Source organism: Corvus cornix, chromosome 6 (assembly GCF_000738735.6).
Source record: "Corvus cornix cornix isolate S_Up_H32 chromosome 6, ASM73873v5, whole genome shotgun sequence".
NCBI classification, from domain to species: domain Eukaryota; kingdom Metazoa; phylum Chordata; class Aves; order Passeriformes; family Corvidae; genus Corvus; species Corvus cornix.
In genome coordinates, this window is record NC_046336.1 from 5,136,167 (window position 1) to 5,150,216 (window position 14,050).

A 14,050-nucleotide genomic window follows, 5' to 3' on the forward strand; every position below is an offset into this window, starting at 1 on the left:
AAAATCAGAAAGGACAAGATTTATTATTGAGGTCCAATTGAAAGCATAATCCAACAAATATGGCTGTAGCTTTTCTGTATTGCCACACAGCAATGTGTACAGAACCAACAGAAAATATTTTTTAAAGGTCAATAAAATAAAACCCTTTTGATTCCTTCAGTTGGGAACACATTGCACTGTTCTAACAGACATACGAAGAACTCCAGCATTATGTTTAGAGGTAACCAGATCCTTGAAATGCATGACCTCTGACAATTTTACCAGTATTTGACTGCTCCTATTTTGAAAAATCCCTTCTGATAGAATTTTTCTTTTCTTCAAATTAATGATCCAGATCTGCAAAGATTTTCTTGTAACATACATTTGTACAGTGGCTTCAGATCTCCCTGAATCAAGATAAATGTTTTATAGAATCTGTTTCCAAGCTGCAAATTCTTTTGAGAATTGGCAGAGTCAGGGACTTCATAGAAGCTAAGCAGGGCAGGCAGATCTCCCTGAAATCAGATTTGTATGTCTGGATTTTGCAGTGTAAAAGCAAAGCACCTAAGAAAAGACAGCAAGTCAAGAGGTGCTACAATCTCTGTGATGTACAGTAAGTTAGCTTTTCATACAAGGAGTATTGTTGTGTTGAACCTTGATAGTGTGCCCCAGCCAAACTATCTTTAGCTATTCTTAGCAGAGCCCTCAGAGTGGAAACAGGCTGGAATTACACTCACCTGCTTCACCTGGCTTTTCCACCTTCAGCTAAAGCACTTCAGCCCCAAGAGGGGTTTTAAGCTCCAGTCTGAAGGTTTGAGGAGAAAGGTGGGGCAGGCTTAGATCTGCTCTCTGTCCTTTGCTGGCTTGTTGTTTGTATTTCCTGAACTAACTTGGCTGCTGATCACTGGAGGGGTTTTGCTGCTGCCATCATCTCGACACTGCTTGCCTGGATCAGGAGTCCCACCTCTCAGAGCCCTCAGGAATTCCTCAAGGACTGAAAGGTAAACTGTGCTAAATTGGGAAAGAAGAAGCTGAAAGACTAAATACCAAGACAGCAAGGAATAGATAAAAAAGGACGGTGCTGCACTGGATTAAACCCAATCATATTATCAGAAAAGTGTGTGTGGAGCTCATGGACAAAACAGAGAAACCAATCAAACAATGTGAGATCTCATGCACAGCAGTTGCAAAATGTGTATGTACTGTCTTATGCAAAAGTTGTAAAAGTAGAGTAGTAAAATGTAAAAGTAGGTAGAATGTATAAGTAAGCAAAGTGTGTAAGTAAGGTGTTATGTCAAAGTTGTGAGATGTGTGAGCACAGAGGTATTTTAAAAAATAAGACATTCTGCATAATCATATTGATTCGTTGATCAGAAAGCATTCCTGCAGAGTATCTCACTAAAGATGGCTCATTCGAGTTACTTGCTGCTTGGACTGAGTGGCTGTAATTCAAGATCAAGTGTGCTGGACTCCAGTGGACAGTGATGTATTATATTCCTGTGAAGAGGAAGACAAACCTCTGCCCCTTCCCATCATATTCAGTTTCAGGTCTACATATAAAGAGGGTAATAAATAAACAAAGCAGCTAGGAAAGAAGGGGCCAGTATACTGATAAGCACATCAGCTTTTCAGCATGGTGCTAGCAGTATAAATGCCAATTTTGGGGGGTTTTTTAATGGGAATTAGGGGAATAGTTTCCCTCCAAGACAATACTTTAACAAGGCTCAGAATTTCTTCAGGATGATCCTTCACCAGCAGGATTTATGACTTTCTGTCCACTGGTAATCTCTGACTTCCTGTCTGCAGGATCCCCAGCTTGGCCAGGAATTGTGTCCTATACCTGAAAGCAGAGCTGGTTCTGTTTATCAGCTCAGTTATTTTCTCAGACTTCCCTGGCAATTCCTTCAGCTCTGCAGTTCTTCTTTCCAAGTACCTTTGCCCCTTTGGGTCCCATCTGGTTCAGTATTTATTGATTTGGTTGGAAGGTTTTGACTTAGCTCCTCACAGAAGAGACCAGATATTCAAAAACCCCTCTTGATTTCCTGCTGTCAAACACATGCCTTCTTCCAACCTCAGTTTTCATCAATCCAGCAATGCCTCTTGCTGCATCCCTTTTCCAGTTCTACTCTCTCATTTCAAAGACTCTGCATGCAGTCTCTGCTTTTCTTCAGAAACTGTCTAACCATAATTTGATTTTTAGGTTTGAGGGGATTTTGTTTGTCAGTTTTAAGCTGATGACTCTAATTTTTTTTATCTGCAGTTTTCTCTTATCCCAGGCCCTTTTAGAAGGATTCCCACCTACAGTGTGAATTTTAAGATCTGATTATACTGCTGACTGTTCTATTTTCATCTAATTGTCTTTAAATTGATCCTTACCCTCTGGAACTCAGTAGAATCCTATATTTAAATACGCGTCCTAATGCCCTTTGACGCCTTGGGGTAAACTTTACCACTTGTTCTTTTGTATTTCTCTCTTTTTGACTGGCTTGTCAGTACCACTACAGAGGCTGTCAGGACCCACACAAAGCACGTGCATTTTGTGAATTAATATTTATAAAGACAGGCAGTGGGACGTGATTTTCATGAGAAAGGTTTTGTGCTAAACACAAAGTGGTTTTGTGTTAAATTGTTCATCAACAAAGAACTAATGCATCAAGGAATGACCTTTACTTGCTCATCTATGCCATCAGTCTTAATTTAGAAACCCAGCAATGCCCTTAAACAGGATAATTATGAAGTTAAGCTCACACATAAATCTTCAGTGTAAAAATTAGGCATATGGGCTGAGGGATATTTTAGCTTTCAGTTTTCGTTCTATAGCACTTTGTTAGCCTAGCAAGAAGAAACTGAGGAACAGCTTGTAAATTCAGGGGGCGTCATCCTGAGTCCTCTCTTGAATTCAAATCAAGGCCAAAAAATCTGGGACAGAAATACCTCATTATTTCCTTAATTTTGCAAAACTCTGAGTACAGGTTTGGTGAAGTCTCATTGCCTGCTCTTGTGCTGTAGAGAGCCTGGGACTGAGTTGTCACAGCCATGTGTGAGTGACCTCAGCTCCCATCTCCCAGTGCCTTTCTGGGATTCCTGAATCCAGCCTTGATGAGAAAACTGATTATGCTTCCCTACAGAAATACATTTTCCTGAGAAAGGGGATCTAGAAGCAAATGGGGCTCCTTAAATAGCATTTAAATGTTGTAACATTTGATGTTTCTACCCTGCAAAGATGAGATGGTTGCTTGTGAAGCAGCTCCTTAAATACACATTACACCTAAAAATGTACTCCACCAAGGGCACTGAGGATGGGTCAAAGCACAGGCCGTGTGTCCAAGGAATCACTGCACGTGCAAACACTGTCAGCTGAGGGACTTGCACTCCCTCAATCTTTCTCAACTGTCCGGTATTTATTCAGTGATTCCCACTTTTGTGCCTGTGCCTTTTCTTCTTGTCCAAAAGGATCTGTCCACCCTTTTGTGATCAGATTCAGAAATCATTCCAGAAGTGGTGTTTCAACTGCAGGTACAGTATTTCCACACACGGATATTGCTGCAGCTCTTTCTTTCAGCTGCCTTTTCTCCTCAGTGACCCTGAAGAAGTTTAGTTTTAACTTACAGACTCCAACTGAGTTGGCTGCAGAGCACTGGGCAAGTGTTAGCTTCAGAGTCACTCTGAGCCTTTGTAATTTGCTTTTCACGGTAGAAACTTTCTCCTTTCATCCAAGAAAGAGTGATATCCTCCCCCCCCCCCCCCCCCCCAGCTGAACCAGTAACACCAGTAGAATCAGACTTTCACTGATTGCCATGTTCCTGTGATTAGGAAAGGCTGCATCCTGTAAGTGAACACAAACACTTGTACCATTAACTCATTAATGGAAATCCATCAGGTTCTACAGAGACTCTGTGCTCCATCTGCAAATGCAGCTGATTGTGCTGTCCTGCACAGACCTGCCAGCTCCCCCTTGCAGACAGCAGATTTAATCAGCAAAAATAAATTGCTTGGGAATTAGCTCTGCAGGAAAAGCTGGCTCAAAAATGGATCAATTTTATTGTTTCAGAGAGTTCATAAGTGTATCATTTTTCCCCAACAGACCCTTCTCTCAGGGAGATATTAACTGCAATGGAGCAGGCTCAGTCATTCATATCTTTATAAGATGGGCAGGCTTATCACCATGTGAGACGGCTAAAATAGGTGAGCTGTGGAATCTGTGAAGGGTCATCTATCATAATGTGCTGGGTAACCTTCACAAGCATGCCTAAATGTCTTTGATTAAGAGCTTTTCTTCTGTAACTTGTGATAAATGCTGGAATATTGATTTTCATAAGCCTGTTACTGAAGACAGGGAACACATTCCAAAGCGGGAATTGAACAGTAGCTAAAGAGAGAAAACTTCAAGCTTTCAGAGAAAAATAAACAAATAAATAAATAATTGCCCACAAGGGAGAAGAAAAGAGAGTTACTTTTTCCAATGTCATTATAAAAAGGTTGTAAATGCCTCGGAAGAAAAAGGTACTTTACTTTAAGATTACTAAATTAAGTAAAGGATGTAAGAGGAAAATGTCTTTAGTATCGAAATCTGTGGATTTTCTACAGCCCATAATATAAATAGGGACCCAGTCTGCTAAAAAAAGATATCTCTTACAAGTATGACATTTCTTCTCTCTGATTTTGTGCAGCACGTGTCTGTAGCAACATTTAATACGACAAGAAGTTGTTTGCTGAAGATTCATGCTCTTTTAAAGAGAGCCCTCTAGGCATGTTTGGAAAAGTTCCACAATCTGATTGCTGGTTTCTCCTTTTACTCCAGAAACAGAGGGATCCTCAGTGCTGACAATCATTGTGTTCAGAAAATAAACTGATTAAATTAAACAAAACAGAACATAGAAACACAATGAGATTGCAGAAAAACCAAGTATAGGGACTCGAAATGATGTTTTTAAAATATCCACAAGACTTATATTCTGCTTTTTTGTTCAAACATCTGTATGTTGCTTTGTATTTTTTCATAGAAAACAGGGAATAAGCATTGATAGAAACACCTGTATTTTCCATGAATCTAAATTTCAGAAGCAGAGAGAAGAATTCTGTCACTGTTTTCCATTCTCATGTTTATAACTTTAGAGGTCTCAGTTACCCAGTTAGATATCAGAAGGAATAACATGAAGTGTAGATGATCAATTCCCCATCAAAACCAAGACACATGAAGGTTGGTGGTGCTCAGCATTTGGAGTCACTGGTGCTCTCCCAGCTGTGCAAAACCTTTTATTGCTATTCCACCAGCTACCCTTGGCTTGCCTTCTCTCTTCCAGAAAACCAAGGTGAGATTTCTCATGACATTGATCCCAGAATCAGAGGGGACCTGTTTTGATAAAGCTTCATGCAGAGCCTGATGACACCAATGGAAGAATTTATTTTGGTTCTGACAAGTTTTGTATTTCATCTCCAATGTATCCATAGAGATATCTTGTCTTCCTCTCCTGGCAGGTGCTGGCTCAAGAAACAGCTTCAACATTACTACTCTTTAAATATCAGAGAAACCTATTCCCACACAAGTTCCAAAATTTCAGTTACTCATTCCAAATAAACTGTGGGCTGGATCTTTCTAGTATCAATTCTAACTGTTGGGTCTTATACAATCCATTAAAATTCTCATTTCTTTTCATTACAATGGCTTTCTTTTTTATCTTCTGTTCATTATGTATATATTGTTTAGAGGATAGCACTTCAATCTTTCCCCCATTTCTAACAGTGCAGTCATGCTTATCCACTACAAACTTGATTTAATTTCTTAGCAAGGGCCACAGGGAAATTCAAGAGGTTCTGTTCATTATCCTGCCTTGTAATTATGTTTCTAACTCTGTTTTCTAAAATAGCTCCTAGATGCCTCTTGTTCTGGGACTGGTTTGAACCTGAGCCGTGTCTCATTATCTGACATGTTTTTAAACTGCTGAAACAGATAAACTTGGGAACTACTCACTGTGTGTCCAGTAATTTTAAGTAGGAAAAGGTGAGAGGCAGTGCATTCAAAGGTGTATGAATTCCAGGCTGGATTTGGTTTTTTTGAACTTTGTGATATTATTGCTAGCACAGAACAATCCATACAGATTCATCCACTTTTAATAGCACTGCTTAACTCCACAGCATCCATCACAAGGACAGTATGTACTTGATTATATTGGTGATGTATGAATTTTCTAATAACGTTTGGAAGAGCTAATGACTAACTGGCTAATTTTGTGGTATATGAGGGAGACTGAGGTGTTTTTCTTCAACTGGCACTAATTTCCAGTCTTCCCTTTGAAGATAACCCTTGGAACAGGAATCTATTCCCCACTGAAGAGCAAATTCAACTTAGAAGACTGCACCAGGTCATGAATTCCTGAAATCTATAGAGCTGCATGAGGAGATGACAAGCACTAGCAGTAAAACCTCTTTGCTGTAAGAAAGAGTTCATTGCTGCCTAGAGGACTCCAAACTACAGAAATGGGATAAGAAAAACTCTCAAGGGAAAGAAAATTTGACCTTCTGATCTTCCTTCTCCTGGGCTGATGAAGAATCCTCTTGGTCAGTGCTGTGACAGTCCTGAGAAATACTTCAGCCTGGCATCCCTCAAGTGTCCACTTGCCATGACACAGATTAGATCATTGACAATTTTTCTATTTTAAAAGAATTGTCTTTGCTCTCTAGATCTGTACAACCTGTGCACTGCTAAAAATGAGGAAGGAGGCAGGGGTTGGTCAGTCGTCACATTTTTCTTGAAGCAGTCATCAAAATTGGCATTTATTTTTCTCCCTTTGTGCTACTTTCTGTAATGGCAAATCTTCAAGCATCAGAAACTGGACTGAAAACAATATTACATTCTGCCTTGAGGTATATTTTTCAGATTAATACCACCTATAAAAGAAATAGTAGCTTCTTAAATTACTGACTCCAGGCTTTGTACAAAATGCAGCTCCACAAGCAGCTCTGAGTTTTGGTGGCTGTTGGTGTAGAATAAATGCACTGTGCAGGAAGCACCTACTAGGATTTGCAAAGACTCTTTGCAACAGCTTCAGCAATAAATAAGTAGTATCATTTCACTTATGTTTTCTCCTCTACCTCATCTGACCCAAACTCTCTGACACCAGGAAATTGTGGGTTAAAGAAGAGTGAGTTAGGTATATCCTGTTTTATTTTTCTGCTAGAGCTATTCCACTCCATACCTGATTCAATATTCCGTGTTTCTTTGAGATGCATCTCAGACTCAAATCTTTTGCCCTGAGAACACTCCAACCTATAGGCTGCAGACTTAATTGTGGATATCTCCATTTCATTACAAATCAGCGAGTACTTCATTAATATTACAAACCCCTGCAGCTATTTCAAAGTTCTCTGCAATGATTACCTATAGCCCCCTGAGAGCACTTTCCTGGAATATAAGAATGTGGTGTAGACCCTTTTTCACAGGAGCTAGAGGAAGACCTTCTCTCATACCTCCAAGATGTGTTTTAAGAAATACGCTTCATAAAGCAAAGGCCCCTTTGCACACCTTAATGAGTAAAGTATACAGAAAAAATTCCCTAAGTGTTCACAACCATGTATGCTGGAAAAAATTTATGGTCATCACAGAAAACAATTCAATAAAAGCAAAATATGACAAAGGACACTGAGTAAAACACTAGGATAGAAGCAACAAAAATAATGTGAATACCCTCTTCAGTCCCTCAAGCCTTCTTGCCTGTGGCTAAAACTCATCATTATTTCCCCTGGAACTGTCCTTACTCTCCTGTTCTTGACAAAAATCTATATCATGGTTTTATCCTGATGTTAATATATTTGAATTTAATGCCAAGAGCACTAGAGTGGGATAATGGTAATTAATTGAGTACTTTTGCAAAGGTATGGTCGTGAATCTACCAGTAGCAGTAGCTGCAGGTTTTTTGTGTACAGTTTTGAGAGAACAGTGAAGAATCTGCATGAACAGCTTCAAGGTGAAACAGTTCACAATCCTCACTAGATTTTCACCTATTGCAGACATTTGTAGTTTAAAAGAATCTTGAAACTGAGAGAATTAAAAAGTCATCCATCTGCCTATGAAAGGCTGACAGGAAATTATATTCTTCTAAATAAACAGTTTTAGTTCTGTGTCAGAAGGCACTGTGCTATGCTAAGAACCACTCTCTAACCACTAAAAATCGAGGATTTCTCCCCAGGTTTGAGTGGGAGTTTTACTCCTTGTGTGTGAAGGAGTATCAGATCCATTTGTGACCCATGCCAGGTCAAGGTGCTGGAGGTGCTCCTGCCACCCTGCTACACTGAGTAATGAAATACCTTCATCAGCACTCCTGGCTTTGGGGAACATGAGGGGAGAATCTGCTGACATTTGGAGAACAGCAAGCATTCCCTTTAATATTTTATATATTTGTCAAACAAGTAATTAAGCTGTTTTGTAAATGTGCTGTAATCATAATAAATACTCAGTGGAAGGCCTCAGGTAATGAGGGTTGTGCATTGCTGGGAATGGGCTGACTGGGTAAGATACAGTCATTTGTAGATTAAGTCTCTAGAATTCTCTCAGCGTAAAAGGACAGGCAGCTCTGGAATTTATTACCTCTCACGAGAAAATGAACAGAAGCCTTTACACTCTCCCTTCACAGACATTTTTTTCCTGTGTTTTTAGAAGGTAGTCTAAATATTTCAGAGGTTATTCACATTCCACAAACTCAGTGCAGTTCCAGTTGATTTATTGGAAGGTTAACACATCTGACTGTGTTCTCAGTGATATATTCCTGAATACCTGATATGCCTGAATGCAACTTTAATTCAGAGCTACATATGTTTTGAAGAGAGACATTTTCAAAACAAGAATCTAACAAAGCTCATTTGAGCAAACAGGGCAGGAGTCTGTGGCCCCTGCAGTCATGGATTCAGAATTGAATGAATGTAGATGCCCCTCTAAATAAAACTGAATTTATCAAAACAAAACTGTGGATAGAGCCCCTGAATAGTTCTTGGTGTCTGGTATAAAGGCCTGCCTGGATTTGATTTAGCAGATAGGGAAGAAAAAGGCTCCCTGTGAAACCAGTTGATTAAAAGCCATTCATAATGTGATAGAGAACTGAATTAATGAAATAATGCCTGAAGTGTGAGAGCTGTTAATATCACTTTAAACAAAACTATCACATAAAATATTCATTAGCACACAGAAAATTAAAAGATAACATTTGATTAATCTGTTTAGTCTCTAAACGACTAATTAATCTCATTAATATAGTCAACATTTTATGATAGATAAGAGAAATTATGGCAGCTATATCCCCTTCTATGTTTAGGGACAGCTAACAGATATTTTAAAATATCAACTTTTGCCTGGATATTTCTGGGATGTCTTCATGGAGAAGAAACAAAGAGCAGCAGTTGCCTGGAAGTACAAGGAGTGAGCAGAGCTGCAGGACAGCACAGTCCTTTTAACAAGCTCCGTATTCACACGGATTTATAACCTTATTATTGAGAGGTCTGGAGCCACAGATACAGCTCAGAGCTCATACAAGAAAATTGGTTTTCATACTTTCCTTCTTCTGTACATTTAACAGTGATTCTTTACCTATTTTTCTGTCTAAACTTCAGCTGTGCCACGATTCCAAATGATTAAAGCCTTTCTGTACAGTGCAGTCAGAAACAAGACATGAGTTAGGGTTTAAGAGTCCTAGCCATTGTAATGTAGGCTAGGCTTGTTCCTGCTGCTGTTTTCTACTGATTGTAAGGGGAAAAAAATATCAGAGCTCCACTTAAAAATATTTTTTTGGCAAGGAATTTAAAAGCTAGTCATAAAATGCAGTGGGTATTGAAGCAATACATCACAAATTGGCTTAATGAGGTGCCATAAATATGTATGTACCTTGTAAAGACAGCTACCCAAAGATTACCTCTTTCAAAAGCAGCCCTGTACTAGTATCATGGGAGAGAGGCTGTTGAATCTAAGGATGGTTTGAAAACTAGATACAGCATCAAACTTTAAATGTATTTTTACACATTAACATTTTCCCAAACTTTATTCCAGTTTCCCATTCATTGAGTCGTTACAAGAAAAGGACTGCCTTGAGCAAGAAACTTCAGAGTTTTCGTGATTTGTCAACATTTTTTAACTCCTCAAAGGTGCTGATTCGGCAAAACAGAGAGGAGATGAAAAATTTCAAAAATCAAAATACTTTGTAATTATTCCTGACTTATAATTATCCCTAAAACTGCTTGGTGTTCTCTGTATGCCTTAAAAGAGCCCATGTTAAAGTTCAGATACTTTTTCCTTCTGGGGAGAAGGGAAAGGAGACAATTCTTTTAGGTGGAACCCAAAATGAATGCTAAAATTTGCCCTCATTGACTACAGTTTAAATGCACTCAGTCATTTCATTATCTCCAGTGGTGTGAGTAATGTCCTACTTTGCTCTGGGTGGAATTAATTCCCACACAGGCAGGGAAGTGCTTTGGGTTCTTTGAATGTGCTAAGTACCCAATGCAAAAGCAAAAAGCAGAAATGTTGTTGTGTCCCTAGGAATCAGAGGCTCAGGAAATAATCGACTCCCACTAAAATGGTTTTATTCTGTTGCAAAAATAAAGACACTGTACAATTCAGCTTAAGATATAACAACCCTTACAATACAAACAAAATTTCAAGCAAGTAATATTGTCACTGACTTCAGCAGAATTAATAACTGCCTGAATTAATCCATGAGTTAATGTGCTTTTTTTGGATCAAACCCTAAGAACTTTTGACACACCTCTCTCTGTAGGAAGAAAACTTGGATTAGCTAATGTACCCTTGTTCTACTAAAAATACAGCCATTAGGACATTTAAATTAAATATGATTAGTGAGCTCTGATTTAAACCTCAGTATCTGTAGAGTTTTAATTAGACTACAGTAAGTGAAACTCATGTGCAAGTTTTGTTAATGCTGCAGTGCTCAGTGGCCATAAGTGTCAAAACCCATGGAATGAACCTCTCTCCATGTACAAAGACTCCAGAAAACTAAACCAGGAGCAAATTAAAGAAATAAAATTGTCTCATTATGGACCTGTCATGTAGTTAAAACAAAATGGAGCCTCTCTTACACCAGCAAATCAGTTCTCCCTTCCTCAGTAAGGGAATATTTTCTGCCTCTCTAAAATTGCTTCAGTGCCAAACACTAAACTCAGGCAACACTAATAAGGCCAAAAGAATCAAAGATGAAAAATATTTCTTGGAAAGCACCATCTGTTATCAGTCTACAAGAGGACTTGTAATTTGTGAAAAACAAGAGTGCTGTCTGAAAGGGGCTGCTTATGCTCATCTGCTACGTGTTTCCAAGCACTTACTGAAAGCATTTCACTTTAGTATGGGAAGCAATCACTGAAGTATTCCAGGCTGCCCTTTAAAAGCAGTGATGCAGCAAACCTGTGACAGAGAAAAACAGAGACTTGTCTATTAACTACTCATTGCAACCTAGCAGCTGCAGAGAGAAAAACTCAAATATACAAGACAAAGCAACTAAGATACATTATTTCTAGTAGGAGATTAATAATAAAAAAAAAAGTTAGGTTTCCAGGAAATATTAACAGCATTTAAAGAAGCTAAGAAACTTAATTAACGTGGAATGCAACTCTCTGATGCCAACCTAGAGCTTCCAAAGACCGGTATCATCAAAAGGAGAATAAATATTTTGAGGCAGTGGACTGAGATGGGCCATCAGAGTGGCAATGGATGAGTGTAATCCAAGAGCTGGAATGAACTGATTAGGAAAGAGTCCATGAAAACCTGTAGAAAATACTAAGATGTAGTCAGGGGGAAACAAACAGAACAAAGATAGCTTTTTAAAAACTTTTCTTCGTGTGCAATGAGCCTGTGGCTAAACGAACTTGTTTAAAAGAATATTTTTTTCCAGTCATCTTAATCAGCAACTTCCTCAATGTTCTAAAAGCAGAAATGTCTCAATGCTCATAAATACTCATAAATAATATAAGCATCCTAATATAATTGAGTTCATTGGTTTGACAGAGGAAAGAGAAAACACATTATCCAGTGTAAGTGCTGCTGGCAATCCTATTGAAACCAGGAAGGGGGTTGTTACAATAAGGCTTTTTAATATGGGTCTAAAGCTTTAACCAGAGCTAAAAGCCCTGTGCCATATCTGTTCCCTCAGGTATATCAGTTTTACATTGACATTTATGATTTCATTATCTTCACTGGCACAGATTTAGGTGGAAGAAGGGTTTCTCTTGGCATTTCAATATAAAACACACCGCACTGGAAAGACCTCTCTGTGCAACTCTTAAATATTTCACCGCATCTATAAACACCTGAAAATGTTAGAACCCTCCTGCCCATGAACCAGGAGTGATTTAAACTTGACAGCACAACCTGCTGTCTCCTGTGTCCTTGTGTCCTGACCAGCCCTTCTGGTGCCACAGTGCAGCCTGAGTAGAGCCAACAAAACCACTGTGTAGCAGTGAGATATTTGGGTTTTACTGCTTCCACACCAGTATAATATTGCTGACATTCATGTAATTACCCCTGATTTCCTCTGGTAAAAGGATACAGAGCTGTGTGGAACAGATAGATAGGAGCCTCCAAATTAGGACACAATCCTTTCAAATTAAGGAAAAGTCTCACCATACTTATTTTAGACTGCACACTTCAGTGGCACCTTATAAATATTTATGAAGTTCATTAATGGACATATAATATTTGAGCTTTAATTGCTTAAGGACATTAAAACTTAATTTCAATAGAGGTCATTTAACTCCTGAATTCCTAGTGTACCAGTTCCAGACCTTTAAAACTTAATGGCAGTGATGGGTTTTCCATCACAGGGTCAGAGGCATTAGCAAATGTAATTTTCCAGACCCATCTAAAATATGATTAATTCTGTCCTGTGCATATGAAATTATCTGAGTTATCAGAGTCATGGTTTGTTTAACATAGGGCAAATCCTTTAGACTTTTATCTTCTATTCCTCAAATAAACTTCTCAAGTTGACAAAAGCAATTAAACTGGAACAACACGAAGTCACATTTGGAAATTATGCTAAAATTCACAAATGAGGTTAATATTCCATCATAGTAATGGTTTCATTAAACACCCCTAAGCGCTGTTCTGTTTTTATTGTACACATTACAACACTCTACCAGATTCCAACCCAAAAGCCTTTTTGAAATTTTTGTCATTTTATATTTACAGAACTCTACTACTTGATTTAGCTGCGTTCTCTGCTCTTGAAAGTCAGTGGATTCTCTCCAATTGTTCCTGGGAAAATAAGTTTGCTGTGGTTTATTTCTTTAGCTGGAGTAGGTGGGAGAAATTTTGATGCATTTGCTTTGTTTCATTTCTACCACCAGTAAAAGAAATACATTTTTTGGCCATTTTAGCAAGCCTTTATTGCAGCTGGCTTACAGAGTTTTAGAGGTACTATTACTTCAAGGATGTAGCTCCCACAACAGTAAAACAATATACAGTTCTTTCTACCTATTTTTGTTTTGTTTTGTTTTGCAGTGCAAAGAGGGATGAAATTTAGCAAACTCTAATTTCAGTGAAGAGTTTAACGAATAAACCCTCCCAAAGGGATTCCCTCATCTTTAAAAGAAACCACCATGTTCATGACTAGATATTCCAGCTGTTTCCCACAGTTTGGCAGCATTCTGCAGTAGTGGTAGCACACCCCTACATTGACAGCCACATTTTAAAAATCACTTTATAATGTTATTGGAAAGCAGAACCTGGTCTTCTTTCTAAGGCAGATCCCCCCATGTTCTTAGTGGCTTTTTTTTTCTGGACAAATTCCTCTTGAAATAAACTGTATTTTCTTAGAACCTTTTAAGATCAGTGGGTCTTTCAATAAACCAATGAAAACCTAAAAAATTTGAATCTGTGATCAGAGTGATGGCTCTAATTGAAATGCAGCTATGACAGAAAGAGAATTGGCACGGAGATTATGAATTCTGAAGGATAGCTATGTATTAACACACTAATGTTAATTAGTCCATTACTAATTAAGTAATATACAGACATTCAAATAATATTGGTAAACGAAACGGTGTCTGAATACATGGAGGTGGTGGAGAAAACTCA

The 14,050-nt window shown here is 38.4% G+C and overlaps 1 long non-coding RNA gene across 2 annotated transcripts; it reads left to right on the forward strand.

Moving 5' to 3' along the window:
* Positions 1-566: 566 nt before the first annotated feature.
* LOC109145878 lies at positions 567-13,846 on the forward strand. 2 transcript variants are annotated; one of them, XR_005602221.1, is made up of 2 exons: positions 567-1,174; positions 6,277-13,846. It is a non-coding gene; the product is annotated as an uncharacterized LOC109145878 (long non-coding RNA). The 2 variants fall into 2 exon arrangements; XR_005602222.1 differs by having other exon boundaries at positions 572-980.
* The last annotated feature ends 204 nt before the right edge of the window (positions 13,847-14,050 follow it).